Source organism: Lathamus discolor, chromosome 4 (assembly GCF_037157495.1).
Source record: "Lathamus discolor isolate bLatDis1 chromosome 4, bLatDis1.hap1, whole genome shotgun sequence".
In the NCBI taxonomy this organism is placed as follows: Eukaryota; Metazoa; Chordata; class Aves; order Psittaciformes; family Psittacidae; genus Lathamus; species Lathamus discolor.
The window spans coordinates 95,227,604-95,245,599 of record NC_088887.1 but is presented as its reverse complement, the minus strand read 5'-3'; the positions used below and the strand labels follow the sequence as shown (position 1 = coordinate 95,245,599).

Below are 17,996 nucleotides of genomic sequence, written 5' to 3'. Positions count from 1 at the left end.
AGCGCCTATCAGGCACCATGCTCCAGCTGAGGCTTCACCTTAAATAACATCAGCCTGGGTTTGTCCAGGTGTGACAAACATGCTCTTTGGATGAGCACCCTTACCATCAATGAGGATTGAAGCATCCTTCCAGCCTGTGTGTGAAGCAGGGCTTCCTCCTGTGGACGGTGTGTTGCTGGATCTGTGAGCTCCAGGGAAAATTTCACCTGAAACGTGGCTTCCTAGGGAAATATCACATCAGTGTCAAAAGCTTTAGTAAATCAATATACATGGCATCTACCCCATCCACAGGCCTGATTTGTTTGACATTATTTGTCCTTGAAAAACCTGTATTTGTTACAACCCTCCCTGTTATCTTCTAAGTACTTACAAAGGCCATGGCAGGGAAGTTGGAACTAGATGATATTTAAGGTCCCTTTCAACCCAAACCAGTCTATGATTCTATGATGAAACAGTTTATTATTTTGTGAAGAACTGGAGTTCCTGTGATGGATCAGTAATTCCCGAGTTCCTCCTTTTTCTCCTTTTTGAATGTTTCACTTCATAATACAAGAACGGAACCAATTAAACACAGGATGTATCTTCATCTCATTTTTACATGTGAGCCAAATACCTCTGGTGGAGTTTTTAATTTGTGGTTAAAGACTTTGGGAAGCATGGCACAAACTTAAGTATTTGCTTCTTTGAATTCATTCAGACCTTGCAGACGCAACTTTTAATAAACAGTTATTCTAACATAGAAAAAAGCAATTAATCATGAGGGCTTCCAATGTAAGAGTTTAAAATCATGCACAAATTAATAAATATATTACTTCAAAAATGCTCAGAACAAAAGTAAATGTTTTATTTAAATAATCTCTAAATCACTAGAGGTTTATAATGGTGAAATGGGGAGGGGGAAGGAGGAAGAACCTTGCCTCACTCCTGATGGTTAGAAAAGGAGCGAACAGGTGGCAAAATTATTTGTATGGAAAGGGGAAAGAATTTAGCCCACCCAAAAACTTGGTGCCGAGACAGAGCCCGTCCCACACGACATCCTTCTCTCTAAATTGGAGAGACATCAATTTGATAGGTGGACCACTTGGTGGATAAAGAACTGGCTGGCTGGCCGCACACAAAGAGACATGGTCAATGGCTCAATGTCGAGCTGGAGACCAGTAACGAGTGGTGTCCCTCAGGGATCGGTGTTGGGACCGGTCTTGTTTAACATCTTCATTGCTGACATGGACAGTGGGATTGAGTGCGCCCTCAGCAAGTTTGCTGATGACACCAAGCTGTGTGGTCCGGTTGATACGCTGGAGGGAAGGAATGCCATCCAGAGGGACCTTGACACGCTTGTGAGGTGGGCTGCTGCCAACTTTATGAAGTTCAACCATGCCAAGTTCAAGGTCCTACACCTGGGTCAGAGCAATCCCAGGCACAGCTACAGGTTGGGTAAAGAAGAGATTCAGAGCAGCCCTGCGGAGAAGGACTTGGGGGTGTTGGTCGATGAGAAAATGAACATAAGCCAGCTTCAGTGTGCGCTCGCAGCCCAGAAAGCCAACCGTATCCTGGGCTGCAGCAAAAGGAGCGTGACCAGCAGGTCGAAGGAGGTGATCCTGCCCCTCTACTCTGCTCTTGTGAGACCTCACCTGGAGTATTGTGTGCAGTTCTGGTGTCCTCAACATAAAAAGGACATGGAACTGCTGGAAAAAGTCCTGAGGAGGGCCACGAGGATGATCAGGGGACTGGAGCACCTCCCGTATGAAGACAGGCTGAGGAAGTTGGGGCTGTTCAGCCTGGAGAAGAGAAGGCTGCGTGGGGACCTCATAGCAGCCTTCCAGTATCTGAAGGGGGCCTATAGGGGTGCTGGGGACGGACTCTGCATCAGGGACTGTAGTGATAGGACAAGGGCTAACGGGTTAAAACTTAAACAGGGGAAGTTTAGATTGGATATAAGGAGGAAGTTCTTTCCTGTTAGGGTGGCGAGGCACTGGAATGGGTTGCCCAGGGAGGTTGTGAATGCTCCATCCCTGGCAGTGTTCAAGGCCAGGTTGGATGAAGCCTTGGGTGAGATGGTTTAGTGTGAGGTGTCCTTGCCCATGGCAGGGGGGTTGGAACTAGACGATCTTAAGGTCCTTTCCAACTGTAACTATTCTATGATTCTATGATTCTACTTTTATCTCTTTATGTGTTCTATTAAGCACAATATTAGGGAGCTTTCCAATTACAACAAACAGTATGTAAAATTCCTGTGTAAATTTCCTGTTTTCTTCTTGCAGTCTATCAAAGTACACTTCAACTAAAAATTAAAACAAATCTTTTTTCAAAAAAAAAAAAAAAAAACAAACACCACAAACCACCAAAAAAACAACTCCCACTTAGTAGAGGAAAGAGAAAGAGACAGACATCCCAGTGGAGTTTTTATTGCTGGCACAAGTGAAAGGAAGAAGCAACATATTGAAGTGGTGGGAGAGAATAAATGCAGCCATGTGGTCATCTCACATAAGTAAGATGGACTCATGGCCATGGTCCTGATCTTTTTTGATGATGAGCTAGAGAATACTGACCCAAATATTGTTGTCACAGTAAAAAAAACCCAGCAAAAATTAGTTTTCACAAGAGCTGTTGTATGTAGTGCTGAAAACCACAGAACATTTTTGTGGCCAGGCCAGTGAGATATGTGCTTACTTTTAAGCATGCAGTTTGTCCCATTTATTTCACTTTCAGCACATGCTGGAAGCACATACTCATAGTGGGGAGCCCTGCAAATTGACAGATTTGAGATGATAAATATTTGATCTACAGAGAAAGCATGAAAGGAAGGAAGAGAGATGGCAGTGAGAAACAGAGCAGAGAATGAAGGATGTCTCTGTTTACTTTTCTTAAATGATACATTTTTCTGACAGTAGCAAATAAAATACTCAGTAACTCCACGAATGCCAATGTTAAGTCAAAATGATGCTTTCAGTAATTGAGCCAAGTATAACAAGATTAAATTAATCCTTACTTTAATTCCTGTGATTTAATTCTGTTATATCAGGGACAAATTGCTCTGCAAAGTTTTTCATAGAGTCTATTAACTTAATGTGGAGTTGAAATTCTGGCATTGCTCTAACAGTGTTCCCACCTTACTTTCAAGGGATCCCATCATATGGTCTGCATAACTATATTACTTTTTAATAAAGAGAGGATGGCACATCATCTTTTAGAAGAAAAGAAAATACAGTTTTGCTACTTTAACCTTATCTAAGTTGTACTTCTAATTTAGAGTCTTAATCCATGAAACAGCCATAGTGTATGGGAGAGCTCCAAATTAACATTGGCTAGACATAACCAAGCCTAGTTTAGATATATGAAAAAGTAAATGGTAGGGTTATTTCTGTGTATTTTAGATCAATAAAGCTGAAATGTACAGGAGTGAGTATCATAAACACTTTTATTGAAGACTCATGTTAAAAGTAGTATGTTCTGAGGTTTACTGTCATCTTGTCATTTACCACATGTGAATGATGTTTAGCTTTGTTTTCAGGGAAAAAGAATATTTGATTGTCTTTCTGAACATTTGCACAGTTAAAGTTTTGTATATTATTAGTACGAGAAAGAGGTGCAAGGAACAAGCATGTATTGCTACTAGGGCTTAAAGGTGTAAGTCATTTATTAAAAGAATTTACCAATTCACATTACTGCTGCCGAATAAAAGCATATCCAGGCATGTATACTTCTCTCTTCTCCTTGGTATTTTAGGATGAACACAATTACAGGGAATTTTAGGACCAATTTTAGAACCAACTAAATTCTAGGTAATACCCAATTCTTGGGAATTTGGTCTTTAAAATTTTACTTCACAGGAAGGTGAAGTAAAACCTATGAAATTTTTCCTGCAATGATGGAATGGAAAACTCTTGTCCCTGGATGGAAAAAGGATGCCCACTGGTGGGTCCAGCGGCCTTATGCACAGAGAGGATAGGCTGGTGGGAAGGTGTGTTTGGCCTCCCTGTGTGCCCCCCTAGGGGGTATAGCAGGGATGCTGCGCAGAGTGAAAGGTAAGTCCGTTTGCTTGTGGCACCATGAATGGATCCGCAGGGCTGCAAAATACCTGAGGAGCTAATTCTTCGCTCGCCAGGAAGGGTGGAGCAAGGCAGTGGCGATTAGCAAATGCATTTTTGACCAGATGAATAACAAAAAGGTAAATCAAGGACAAGGTTTGGAGATGCTTTTTGCTTTATGCTTTTCTTCATACAGTATAGCAACAGGGATATGATTTACAACTTTTTTTCCTGCGTGAGGTTTCTGAAACTTAGAGGGGTTTGTGAGCTGTGGATGAAGTTATGCCAGGAGGAAAGGTCTGTGGTTTGAATGGAAAAGTACCAACCTGACGAACCTAAACGGGACTGAGCAGTTCCTGGTCAAACGTATTTGCACCAGTTTCTAAGATAAAAGCATCTGAATCCCATGGAAACAAGTAGAGAAGGAATCAGAGACGGCAGCCTTTAGGTGATAATAATTGCAGATGTCATGAAGGCCGAGGGGATGGTAAATCATGAAAAGGACAAATCATTGAAATAAATCATTTGGATTTGCTGGTGAGATGAACAACAAGCAAACATATTTCGAAAGAGCCAAATGCAAAACTGTGGAAAAACACAGTATGTAAGAAACACTTATCTTTATGAGGGATTCTTTAGGGGATGCCTTGATTTGGAAAAGGTCTTAGGGGTCATGGTGATTAATCAGCTGTGTAAGTTCTACAGCCAGAATCAAATGGTAAGTAGAATTGGGTCTATGAACAGAAGAATTTCTGGCACTTGTGAGTGATGTTGCCTCTGTGCTTGGTACTGAGGTAAACACAGCTGCAGTATGGCATCTGGTGCTATTGCCTACAGTCCAAGACAGATTATTATTGTTTAGCAAAGGTACAAGGAAGAGCCTAGAAAGCACCTGAAAGACCATAAAACAATCTTTATAGTTGAAGTAGATCAGGGCGTCATAATGAACACCAGAAGTTGAGAGATGGCTTAATCAAAGCCTGGGGTGTCAAAGCAGGAAAGAGGTCAAGGGGGTTCTTCACTTTACATATAAGCTATTGGAAACTCTACCTACTATAAGTTTAAAATTAGGGCTAGAAAAAAAAAGACAGATTTTAAAGCAAGGCTAAATTACTAATTGGAAGAACATACCAAGGTTTGTGGTTCAAAATTTCTAAACAAAAGACTGGGTGTTGTTTTAAACAAAGTTCTCCTTCAAACTCAGGTGCTTCTTATGACTTGCTCTATAGAGAACTAAATAATCAACCAGCCACCAGTATTCTTGGAATGTGAGACCTCTATAGTATATACAGTGTACAATCTCTACTGACCAGATAATCACCAGGGAGTCTTCTGAGTTTATAATAATAGAAATACAATACATCTTCTGTAGGTTAGAAAAAAAAAAATCTATTCTATTGGAGCAAATGGGGGCATACAAATATCCTCATCCTGCCTCAAAAGCAATATATTTTGTCATTAGAGGAAGTCTGGGTCACTATAAAAAGCAGAGCATTAAGAATTCTACAGCTAAGGCATGTTTTCTGCATCTTATCTTCCATCATATGCTCCCAATGACATTCTAGATGATAATGATTGAAGATGTCTATTTATTCGATATGACAGCTTCCACTGATGAGGGTGTTTGTAATTCTAAGCAAAGAGCAGATGCTAAGATGAAATGTCTTTAATTTTCTAACCACAGAGTTGTTGCTTTGGTAGACTACTGAGACAGTGTTCTGTGATCATTTAATACCAGCTCTATGCAGTTGTACCTCATGCAGCAGTACAAATTCAATCAAAATCAGGCAAGAGCATACAATTCCATTTCAGTTGGTTTAGCCAGAGCACACAGCACAGTGTTTACATTCACTTTATAATTTTATGTTGATTTTATGCTGGCTGCAGGAAGACAGCATGAAGTTAAGAGTTGCTTAGACAGAGGCTCTACATTAAATCTGCCAGGACAAAGTTATCTCTTCAATGTTGTTAACAAATCTGAACAAGTGGAGTGACTCTGTACCAGTATATTGCATTCTTATGATTACAGTGTCTTTGAGATCTCACACTAAGTGCCTCAAAAAACAGATTCACTGTAGTATCATCAAACCACAGTTTGAGAGCCAAGATGAACTGAGAGTTAAAACAGAGACACTGAAAAGGAGTCTCATCATGCCTGCTCTCCAGCCACAAATGGTTGTACTGACAAGCCCTGGGATACCTTTGAATTTGCCACTGATTCCTGAGGAAAAAAAAAAGCAAACAAAAATCTCCAGCCAAAACAGGAACACTTTCAGGAAAATAGCCGGAGGTAAGGATGGTTTACTTTGAACTTCCTGTTTCAAAGTCAAGTTGTGTCTCTTTAGACATAGACCATTATTTGGAACACTTTAAATCCCCTCACGTTTGACCTACATCAAGTTCGGGGCTTGGGAGTGTGCTATATGAACTAGGCATGCCAATTAATATTAATGATGGTAGTAATCATAGTAAATGAATGATCTGCAAGAATGAATAACTTCTTTGTCAACTGCCTGAATAATTTTAGAAACCATAAAGGTGAGTTGGTTGGAGGTGGGGCCACAATGATTATATTATTTTTCAAAGCTGGAAGGAGGCACAGTGACAAAGATGAACTTTGATATTGGCTTGGAAGGAAATACTCCATAAAACCAAGCAATAAAGGCATCAGCATGGTCAGTACAGGAAGGAATTCTGGTGGCCTGATTTTAAAGCATGAATGCCTTGGACAGTCTGGAATTACAGTATCAGAATTTACAATGTAGGTAGCATGAGAAACAAGGACTTCAAGGAGTCTGGACATGTAGTGAGTGCAGTTTTTGTGGTGGAAATCTGGAATGATCCCACTGATCTTCATGGCAGTAGCTAAACTTGTCCCTGCGAAAGCCTGATCAGGTTCTACTCTACATTTCGAAAATGAATTTTAAAAACACATTTCAGGGCATAGAACAGTCCCAGACAGGGGAGCGTCACCTTCTGATCTGCTAAATTTCACACTGATTTTATTGTGTGAATCCACAAAAGCTCAGGTCTCTATGAAGAGGCATTAACCTCTATATAGCCAGAACACTTGTGTGCCAAGTCCTCAAAGCACAGAATTCACATTACTGGGTAGTTTCTGGAGTATCATTTTGAAGATTTCTGAAAGCACCACTTAATAAAGATATGCAATAAACCAGATGGCCTTTTTCTTCTTTTACTAGAAGGTGCAGGGGCTCCCATTCTCATGTAGTTTCAGAATGCAGTCTCTCAGTCACACAGCACACAGGATACATCTTGCCTATTTTTACTTTTTTTCTTATTTTCATCCCACATTGAGAAAATACATAGCTAAAAATACTTCAGGATGCTTTCCAGGGAATACCACCCATGTGTCCCTCAAGAGACTCTTCCTTAACATTCCTTAACCCACATGGTATTCAGTGTTTCCCGTGACAGACTGTGCCTCCATAAATAAGCTGCCTAAGTTCCTAATATGAGCTGTGCGTTGTATACGGTGGAATAATTGCCTTAAAAGAATGTTGAGGCTACAAAAGCAAACAGTCATAGAGGTAAGAAATGCCACAATTAAGGCAGTCTGTGCAAACTGAATATGGTCCTCTTGTGCAAATGCCCAGTCTGAGCCAGTCTCTCATCAAGGCATACTTTTTCCTCCCAATTCATCCCAACTACAGGTGCTTGCTACTCATTAGATGGGAAGTTACTTGATACGTCCTTATATTCTTCATTTGTAGTAACCCTTCTTAGTGGCTTACCTTTTACTTCCTACCCATACAGACTATAAATAGTGAAGTCAGTCAGCGTGAACATGACTTATTTGAGGACCTATGTTGACTCTGATCCTCTCTGCATACCTTCCCTCTCTGGTGTGGTGAAGCTGTGTTCAGATTTCATGGAACATGCAAAATAATTAATTTGTATTTAAAGGAATTTCCCTACTGTTTTTCTAAACACCTTTCAAGCAACAACACCCTGGTATACCTAACAGTGGAAAGCATTATGCCAGCCAAGCCCAGGGATGCTACCAGCTCTTTTTCCACCTCACATAGCATCACTCTCACAACTGCCATAGGAAGGAAAACTTGATACATACATCAGCAGTGTCTGTTTATGAGCCATATACCTTTGAACTACTGGGTGAAGTCATTTTCTTGGGGAAAGTAGAAAATCCTGCTTCCCAATGCACCAAAGCTCTTCAGTGAGTATCCCTCCTTCCATCATCCTTCTTAGTTTCAGAGAACTGAATCCTATAGTGTGGGTCCCAAGGAGAAGCAGACATTCATCCAACTGCCAGATCTACATTTCTTCCATGAACAGACACTTATCAGTACCAGACTGCAGAAAAACACCCCACCACCCAAACCCTTCGAAGAAGAAACACATTCTGTTTGAGAAATCATTGGAAAACCAGATGTCTAAAGGAGTGCAAACTATTGCTGCTGCTACTAACGACACAACGATTAATCAATTATTCTAGGTATTTGGGATACAGTTAACCCCTTTCATCAACTCACCTATAACAGATTCAGGGAAAAATATGACACTCACATGCAGAACTTTGCAGAACCTCCCTTACCATTAAAACAGGAAAACAAAAGAAAACAAAATGAAAACAAAACCAAACCAAACACTGCTAGGCTAATGGAGAAAATAAATATCACTCTAGCTCCTAGCAGCCCTCAGGCACTCTGCTCCCTCCAGTTGTGGAAATCTTTCTGTTTGGCCTCTGGAAGGGTGAAGGAGTCCTTACTCACATTTTCCAGGGGGAGTGAAGACGAGCCCTCTCAGGTTCCTCTTAAGTCCAGTGCCTTTGAGAGAGGGAAGGCTTCCTGGAGCAGGGAAGGACTGCTGCCAGCTTTGCTTTGAGCCAGTGTTTCCTACCAAATGTTACTGAAACAAGGCTGTGCAGAAGCTGTAGGATGACTTTTTCTCATGTTTGTTTTTTTTTTTTTTTTTTTTTTTACTGTTTTCATAAGCTGGTTGTTTGCTGTGAGATAAAACACGTTGCTCACTTGCATCTTACTATCTCAGATACAACTCCTTTGAAGTAGACCTGTCTAAAAAGGTTATCCACATGTGTCTGTAGCCTCCAATTTCTTGGTGAGCCTTGGTAATCCACAGCTACAGGGATAAGATAGGCTCCCTCTGAGATCAGAGGGTAAAAGCATGCAGAGCCTGCCTAGTGCTGATATCAATTTTACACATTGAATTGTTGAAGCTGAGGAAGCTGCAGCTGCCAAAAAATGGGAACATTTTTAAATGAAGGCACCACATGGATCCACAAAAAATCTTGCTTAGCAAATGAAATGAGGACAAATGGCAAAAGAAAGGTGCTTCCTTACTGATTTTATCAGCTGACTTTCCCACTTTGGTTTGGTTTGGTTTTTTTAATCAACTCTCCTGCTGAATGTAGAAGGGAGGGGAAGTCTAAGACCTCAGTCATTCATTCAAAGCTAGTTCATGCCACAGGTGTGCCAGGAAAAATCAGTCCCATCACACCAACCCTGCTTTGCCATTAACAAGTCAGACTTTATCACTCTTTACCTTTTGTACTTGGGCAGGGTGGTATCTCCTTTCTTGTTTCCTCCTGATTCCACGTAGCCAGTGGTTTTGAATTATCCAGGGCAAAGTCTACGTGTGAGCTGTTAAGTTACCACAGGGGACTGGTGCTAGAATGTAATAGAGGCCAGTGCATGCAGTTATTCATCCCTGATGGGAAGGGAAGTGGAAATAATGAGGAGAGAGGTACATTGGTGGAACTTGAGCAGCAGGAAGGAGATGACATTTCAAATGAGGGAAAACGCAAATGGGAATCTACTGAAGGTTAGTTATGGGGAAGGGAAGATGGGAGCAGTGTATCCAACAGCAATTGTGCTGTCTATACATATGTTACAGTTGGTGGTGTTCTCTGCATGCCTTCCCATCAGCAAAGAAGCGAAAAGAGTATATAGGTTCCTTTTTCACACACAGCATTCTAATTCACTCAACCATACCGATTCCTTTCCATCTCAAGTAAGCGAGTGAATATAAAATGACATAAATAAATGAGAATGTAAGAAAGACACTGTTTCACATGCTTACAACCATCAAACTAAATGTATAATTTCTGCAGCTCCATGGAAGGCAATGAAGTTGAAATTAGTTCTTCATGCATGGATTACAGTATTGCATAGTTAATTTTAGGCATCCATAAAATGCAGTCTAAATAGTTTATGCTCAGTCCTAAGGGTGAGGTGTTCCATTTGTATACTTCTGTTAGATTATGATTATTAAAAGAGCTTCAGAGTGATATAATGAAAGTTTTAAAGTACCTTCATTTGAAGAAAACTGGAAAAATAGCTTAGAAAAAAATATTAGAGGTGCATAAGCCTAGAAACTACAGGAAAAACAAGCAAAGCTATTATACCTATTTTTGTTTGTTCAAGGCAAGAGAAAATTAGAGAGACATGAAAGGCAGCAGAGGCATCGTGCCAGACAACTTTCTGATGGATAATGGTCAATGCAATCTTGTTATTTTGTGTTCTTTCTTTGCCTATGCTCAGCGTCCATCCATCAGGTTTTGCTGTACATAACATCCACATCTTGAACACAATGTCAGACAGACTCGATTCTTAGATTTTCTGCCTTAAAGAATAAAAAGTTCATTGAGGTGGAGGAGAATTGGAATTCAGTAACCTTTAATACAGAACAGATTCCAAATTCAGGTCATTTCATCAAAAATAATCAAACCAAAATGCAAAAAAATGCAAGAAATCGGATTACAGGGATAGAAACATAAACATTGAGCCCAATGATAACTGATTTAAATTAAATGCAAGTCCATAAAGAGGCTAAACCTTTCAGTCACAATATGTTTCATTAGTGTACAGCTACAGACTAGTGAATTCTGTTGTTTATGGTTCTTAAGGAATAAATGTCACTTTGTGTCCCCTGACTACATCTGAAGTCAATAAATCCATCTGCTGCCTTTCACGCGTACAGAATGCATTTTCATACCCTCCGAGCCATGTTTATTGGCCAGCTTGATATAATTAAATGGCCTGCATGACACATTAAGATCCTCAAATTTAAGCCATTCATTTAAGTATGCATATTGCAGCCTCCCCAGGTACAAGAAGAAAGGTGAGTACAAATAGCAATAGTCCTAAGGTGCATCCCTTGCCATTACAGGTTGTCAAATGTGATGTTAATATATTTGACAAATATTAAATGAAGATAGCAGCTAAAGATAGGTTCAACAAGTGCAGTTTATTTTAATTCTTTTCTGTAGAACCCTCTTCTCAGTGTTCTTCGTAGTGCCTCTGTAGACTGAGGAGAGTGTGAGGATAATATATGTATCTCCTTCTATTAAATTAATATAACACCTTTATTCAATGGCAATATGTTAACTTGTCAAAGCTCATCATCTTCGTGCTACACAATAAAACATTCCTTAATGCTACAGAGCACTGTGTTGCAAACCTAGCTCACCTAGAAGGAAAATTCCACGTAAACTATTCTGTACCATCTGTTGCTTTGCCTAAGCTATTTTCCCTTTAGAAAATAACCTCTGTGAGATGTTAATTAACATCTTGTTTGGAAAAAGTCGGAATAAACCTCTTGCATTGAACCAGACTTAGCATACTCTATTATTTTTTTATTCTTCCCCTCTACATATTTCTTTTTACCCAAAGCTTATTTTCTCCTTTTTTTTTTTTTTTTTTCAGAGAAGCTTGTATTTTGTTCCAATCTGGGGAGAAATGCAAGCCAACCAGCTGGCAATAAAGGTTGTCCCATTTCATAAAAGACTAAACATCAACAGAAGTAGCGGTCTTTGATTCCTGGAAGTGTTCAAGGCCAGGTTGGATAGGGCTTTGAGCAATCTGATCTAGTGGAAGGTGTCCCTGCCTGTGGCAAGGGGCTGTAACTGGATGGTTCCTTAAGGTCCCTTCCAACCCAAACCATTCTATGATTCTATGATATTGCTCCCACAAATATTAAGGTTGCTTTTTATCAGCTCATGTGGACATTTCTTTTTTAGAATAATGCTATTCCTAAGGTACCCACGCAACTCTACTCTTGACTTGCTGAATCCATAACTTATGTTTTGTATCAGGTTGTTTGGCATAGGAGTAGAATGAAAACCCTTTGGAAGAGAGAATGTTTTTAAGAGAAAAAATGCTCTTCTCAATCAGAAGAATAAAGGTAATCTACATACATTTGTGCTGCATAACTGTTGGTGGTGTTCTCTGCATGCCTTCCCACTTCATGTGCTGCATGAAGTTTCGTCTCTTCATTCACATTTTTGGTTAGAGCTGACATATCCCCCACAAGAAACTCAGGATCTCAAGGGAGAGAAGAAGGGAAGAGATTGCAACCTATTATTATTCACCTAGATGTTACAAAGATATCTTTCATGTGTCAAGTGGTACCATGTGGGTGGCATAATCTGGCATTATATTGTGCATTGCTACTCGTCTATCACCACACTTTTCTAAAACTATCCCTGTCACTGGTATGGTGTCTACACATAAAGTGATCGCACTTTTTACTGTGCTCCATAAAAACCCAGACTTCAAATCACTAGATTCAGCTCAGAATAGGACTGACGAATCTTCACTAAAATGTATATACCTATAGATAAATACACATATAAAGTGTGAATTCCAAGTTTTTATTTTATACGCATTTATAGAAAGAGAGGTTTCTATTCCGTGGTTTATTTTACTAACCAAAAGAATGTAAATCTTGCAACAAGGATTTAAAGCAAACCCATGCAGTAATATGGACCTGAATTCTGAAGTTTAAATCAGATTATTAGCAGAATTGGCCATTTTAATCTAGTTAGGAAAGTACTAGTCAAAAAGCTTTCATGGCACTTCATCTTTCCATGACTGCTGCAGCAATATTGGCCCTGGTTACTTGGGCAACCGATCAACAACTTCACCTCGGCTGTAAATGCAACGCTGAGAAGAGATTAAGAAAACAAAACATGAAGGAGGAAGCTAATTTGAATAGAGAAAGAATAATGTCTGGGATCATGGGCAGGCAGTAGTTTTAGTCGTTCATAAGTACAAGAAAAGATACCTAATTCTTACACATGACAATATATTTGTTGCATTTAAAGAAGAGGTGCTGAAAGAAGTTCAGAGTCCTTACCCATCAAGTCTTACCAAAAATACCATATTCTAGTTATATAGAGGATAAAGAATGAAGGGAATATTTTGTACAAGTACAAAATAAAACATGCAGATATTATCCTCTTCTAGCAGTAGGGAAACCTTGACATTGAGAAGGTCTATGTTGCTTGTCTGGGGCACACCTTACTATTGTGAAAACACATAGCATTTATTCTAAAACTACTTGATAGCACTAGACTAAACTCTGTTTTTCCCACCCTATAATAGCAACTGGATGACTCAAAGAGACTGGATACGCATACATTATATATTTAACTTAAATATTATCAAAATTACATAGATTAGGGATACAATTCAGTTTCCATTTCTCGTTCTATTTTGTCTCCAGTCCCTAAAGTCTGGATTTTTTTTTAACTGTTTTTCAGAAGCAAAGTCCATAGGAACCTGCTTTTTGCCTTACACCATAGAGAACCTTTCACCAAGAGGGCACAGAGATGTGATCCTAAAATGAACCAGGTCAGTATAAATCCAAGTTTCCAACACTCTCACACACTTCTGGGGACACTATAGTAGGAAACAAGACAATGTCTAGAAATGTGGGATGCAGTCTTTAAACCAAAAGTTCACAGAGTAAGTAAGTGTGGATACGTGAACAAAAATGTAAACAATAGTTCAGCATGGAGAAGAAAAGGCTCCAAGGAGACTTTAGAGCAGCTTCCAGTGCCTACAGGGGGCCTACAAAAAACCTGGAGAGGGATATTTTACAAGGACATGTAGTGACAGGACAAGGGGGAATGGCTTTAAACTGGAAGAGGGTAGACTTAGATTAGGAAGAAAATCTTTACTATGAGGGTGGTGAGGCACAGGAACAGGCTGCCCAAGGACGTTGTGAATGCTCTGTCCCTGGAAGTGTCTGGAAGTGCTCAAGGCCAGGTTGGACAGGGCTTTGAGCAACCTGGTCTAGTGGAAGGTGTCTCTGCCATGGCAGGGGAGTTGGAACTGGATGATCTTTAGTGTTCCTTCCAACCTAAACCATTCTACTATTCTATGACATTCTATAAGACATCTGATCTGGTACCTCTTGGCAAGGTAACTGAATGTTTAGAGCAATCAAAAATTAAGATAATAATCAGCAGCTTAAAACTCCAGTAATTGAAAGGTGCCTTATTATTATTAAAGGGTTGCTTTATTAGGTCCTAAAGGGATTTGCCTTTATTCTGCAGTATAATATCATCAGTAATCCCAAATGGTTACTATATTATAACTGTTTCCAGATGTTACATGATCTGCAGGCATAGCAAATAATGCAGAATACAGGTGACCAAACTCTCTCAATCCTCTGATAAGCTAACTCTGAAAGTTTTAGGACAGCCATGTGCAAAATAATACTTTGAAGAATGAAGCAAAGCATTTGAGGTCATGGAAGCTAGAGACTGAACATATGCTCTCAGTCTGATCCTCTTAGTAAGGGTGCACACAATCTTTACTGTATAATAGGAACCTGTATTATCTCTGACAATATTGAAACTGTCACTATAATACAGTGGCCAGCCTTGACACTGGCCTGGACACTCTAAGTGTCCAGTGAAGAGTCACAAAGAAAAAAAGGACTGAAAGGTTATAAAGCTTACAAAACAATCTGAATAAATTGTTACACCATCTCAGTTAGCCTTAATTTTGTAAGTTAGGAATTTCTTGCACCTTTCTCTGCTGGAAGAGAGACTTGTCTGTAACTAAATCACTGCTCCATGTAACAGGAATTAGAAACCGTGATCAAGCTAAACATTTGCTTAACCAAGCTTAGAAGATTGAACCCACTCTTTTATTATACTGCAAGGCCTGTTTTTCAGTGTCTTGATCACTGTAGGCTCCTGCTATATGCTCTTTTAGTAAGTAAAAGACAGTAAAAGGGTTGAGGGGCTCTTTTCTGGTATTTGTGTTTTGGCTACAGTTAATGGAAAAGGATCTCCTTGTGTCTTGAGCGAGGAGGAAAACTGTGATAAAAAAGGTAGAGTCCATTGCTGAAAATACTGCTTATGTGCTTCTTTCCACTCTTATTAATCCCATTATTTTAATGGGTGTGCTCTCAGATACGGTCAGACATCTGACCTCAGACTAAGGATTATTCTGTTAAGGTTTATGCATAAATTTGACTTCATGCACTGGAAGTTCAGAGACGAGATATTCCTGCTGAGTAACACCAAGTGAACGTTAATGTTCTTTGAGCCCAAACTTCCCATTATCTCTCTGCAGAAACTAGAATGCAATTGCAAATACTGGTATTAACTTTTAAAAGCTTGCAATATCTCAAAGTGAGCTTTGTCCCTTCTGTGGAGATTAGTTCAGAAGTTTTCTTGGGTTTTATGGGTTTTTTTGGTTTTGTTTTTGTTTCAAACGAAGCACTGAAGGCAACATTCACTCCTTTGAGCAACCCAAAGCATGGAGATACTTCTGCTGATCGCCTGCTCTGAAGCTGAGGAAACTTTGGTGCACAAACACAAAGCATTGTCAGTTGAGAGCTCATCTGCAGAATCCTCTCTTCTTTTTTTTTTTTTTTTTAACTCTGCTTAATTCTATAACTGAAATAAGGAAAACAGGGTCTATTTTTGGTCTTAAATGTAATTTATTATGTAATTGTTGCCCGGTAAATGAGTTTACGTGGGTTACAATAATACAGAATTTCAACCTTACTTTGAGATCTGTCTTACAAATAAGTGTCATGTTGCTACTGGTTTAAAATCAGTGCTGTCAAATATTAACAAAATACAGGAAATATGTCCTTCTTTTTCAGGAAATGCTTGTATCATTGAGTCAGTAAAAGTGCTTCAGCTTAAGAGAATCAGATTTAAATACTACTTACAGACATGCCTAACATCTTGTAACAGCAATAAATATTGCTGGTATATTAAGTGTTTGCTTAAATTCAGAAACTAGCAGATGAACTAACTCTGTTAGTTTTTCTCTTCCTGTATGCAACATAACAGCTTGATGAAGCATTTGCTATTAAAACATTTCTGAAAATATTTTCAGGAAATGTACTTTCTGTACGATACAGCAATTTTGAATCTGGTGTAATATTGCACATAATATATATATCTTTATATATTACAGGTTTGTATTCACTGATAGCTGAATTGAGGAAAACAGAGAGAAGTATGCTTCTTTTTTAATGGGGATAAACAACACTTTCATTTTCACTAACAAAATTGATGTTATTTGGTTTTGAAAACTAAACCACATTTATTTAAATTTAAGTGAAAATATTTATTTAAGTTAATTAATTTATTTAAACTTAAGTGAAAATATATGTGGTATCCCTAAATTGATGAAACTTCTGATCATAATCCTGTACCTCAATTTTCATCTCTTTTGCTGTCTTGTAACTGGGGACAGGTTAGAAGATACAGGCTGGCTTCCACATTACAACTCCGCTTTGCTGAAGGGAAGAGATTAATGGGAATATCACACTTTCAGCTCCTGTCCTTAAAGCCCTCAATTTTGTCACTCTTAACTGCTCTTCTACTTTGCCCTTCTTGCCATGGCCCAAAGGATGATTCTGCTACCACTTCCCACTGCCAGCATTCAACCCATTTATGATTAGAAAACTGTGAGGAAAAAGAAATAAAAAACAATTATGCTGGATGTACAACAGCTAGGGAGCTTTCTTTATGCTTCAGACACATTTTAGTGATCAGTGCGATCACCTTTATTGCCCCAGCAGGTCTTTTGCAGAGCTAATACATAACATTTCATGTCCTAATCATGCTTTGTAGAACATCAACAGTAAATTTCCAAATATTATTTCCTGCTTGCATCTGTCTGTCATTTTGCCTCTCTCTCTTCCAGTTTATTTCACATATTCTGACATGATCCAAGAAAACAACAGATGGCAACTTCATCCAAGTGGGTGTTATCCACGAGGGACTGCAAAACAAGAGCTTGTTTTCCAATAACTTCCTGCCTTTCAGGTTAAAAGTTTCAGAACCTGCAGCAATTCTCTAATGTGACTCTCAAGAGCGGGTTAGGATAGAATGGCTGGCTTAGGCAAGGAAAGATCTGCTGCTGACTTCCATAAGCTGAGATAGATTGAGACCTGCCCGCAAATGGAATGTTGAACCTAACATCTGCTGACTAGGTTTGGATGTGGGATTTCTCATGTGCAATGCATGAGTAGCAATAATAATACAGTGCAGCAGGAGAAACAGAGATAGTATAAGGAAAAGGAGGAGAATAAGAAGTTGGGGGGTTATGTGGGAAACACCTGTTAGAAAACAGTTGGTAGATTAAAATGCTTGGGAAAGAAGGAACAGAGGAAAGGAAGAATGAAGGAATGAAGCAGGAAAGGGGAACAGGACAAGGAGGGAAGAAGTAAAGGCAGAAGGAAGTAAGGAGAGGAGGACAATTATAAAACATACGTAGTCACGCAGTGGTTTTGCTGAATGTCTTCTGAGCAATTCCAGTTCTTGAAAACTTCAGGGCTTCCCATTGTGCCAAGAAACCCAATGAAAATAAATGCTGTAGAAGAGTTACAAACTGTGAGCCAGATTTTTATTAGATTTCCTTGGGCAGAAGGAATATCTACATCTTGTCCAGACAAGAAAGCAATGAAAATTTTTCCTTCCACTCCTCAACAAAAAATATCCTTTCGATCACCAGTGAAAGAAGAGTGCAAATACTTTGGGCTACATATGGTGATTAGCTATGAAATGGGAAAGTAAGCATATGAAGCATGAGAAATTTAGCTCAGGTCACAGGATTTAGCTTTTTCTTCTTTTACTGTGCCTGCTCAGACTACAGCTTAGTTGTAGCAGGCTACAACTAGTATAATTAAAATCCATTACTCAAGAAA

General features: G+C 39.2%; 1 long non-coding RNA gene across 2 annotated transcripts in view; it reads right to left on the bottom strand.

Annotated features, from left to right (window-relative positions):
• The window catches only part of LOC136013786 (uncharacterized), a 33,847-nt gene that overhangs the window by 1,527 nt on the left and 14,324 nt on the right, over positions 1-17,996 (bottom strand). Inside the window, exons 2-5 of one of the 2 annotated variants that reach the window (XR_010612369.1) lie at positions 12,226-12,352; positions 9,573-9,737; positions 8,152-8,275; positions 105-221 (exon numbers count right to left, since the gene is read on the bottom strand). This is a non-coding gene — a long non-coding RNA (uncharacterized LOC136013786). The remainder of the gene's footprint in view (positions 1-104; positions 222-8,151; positions 8,276-9,572; positions 9,738-12,225; positions 12,353-17,996) is intronic. The other variant, XR_010612370.1, reaches the window with a different exon arrangement.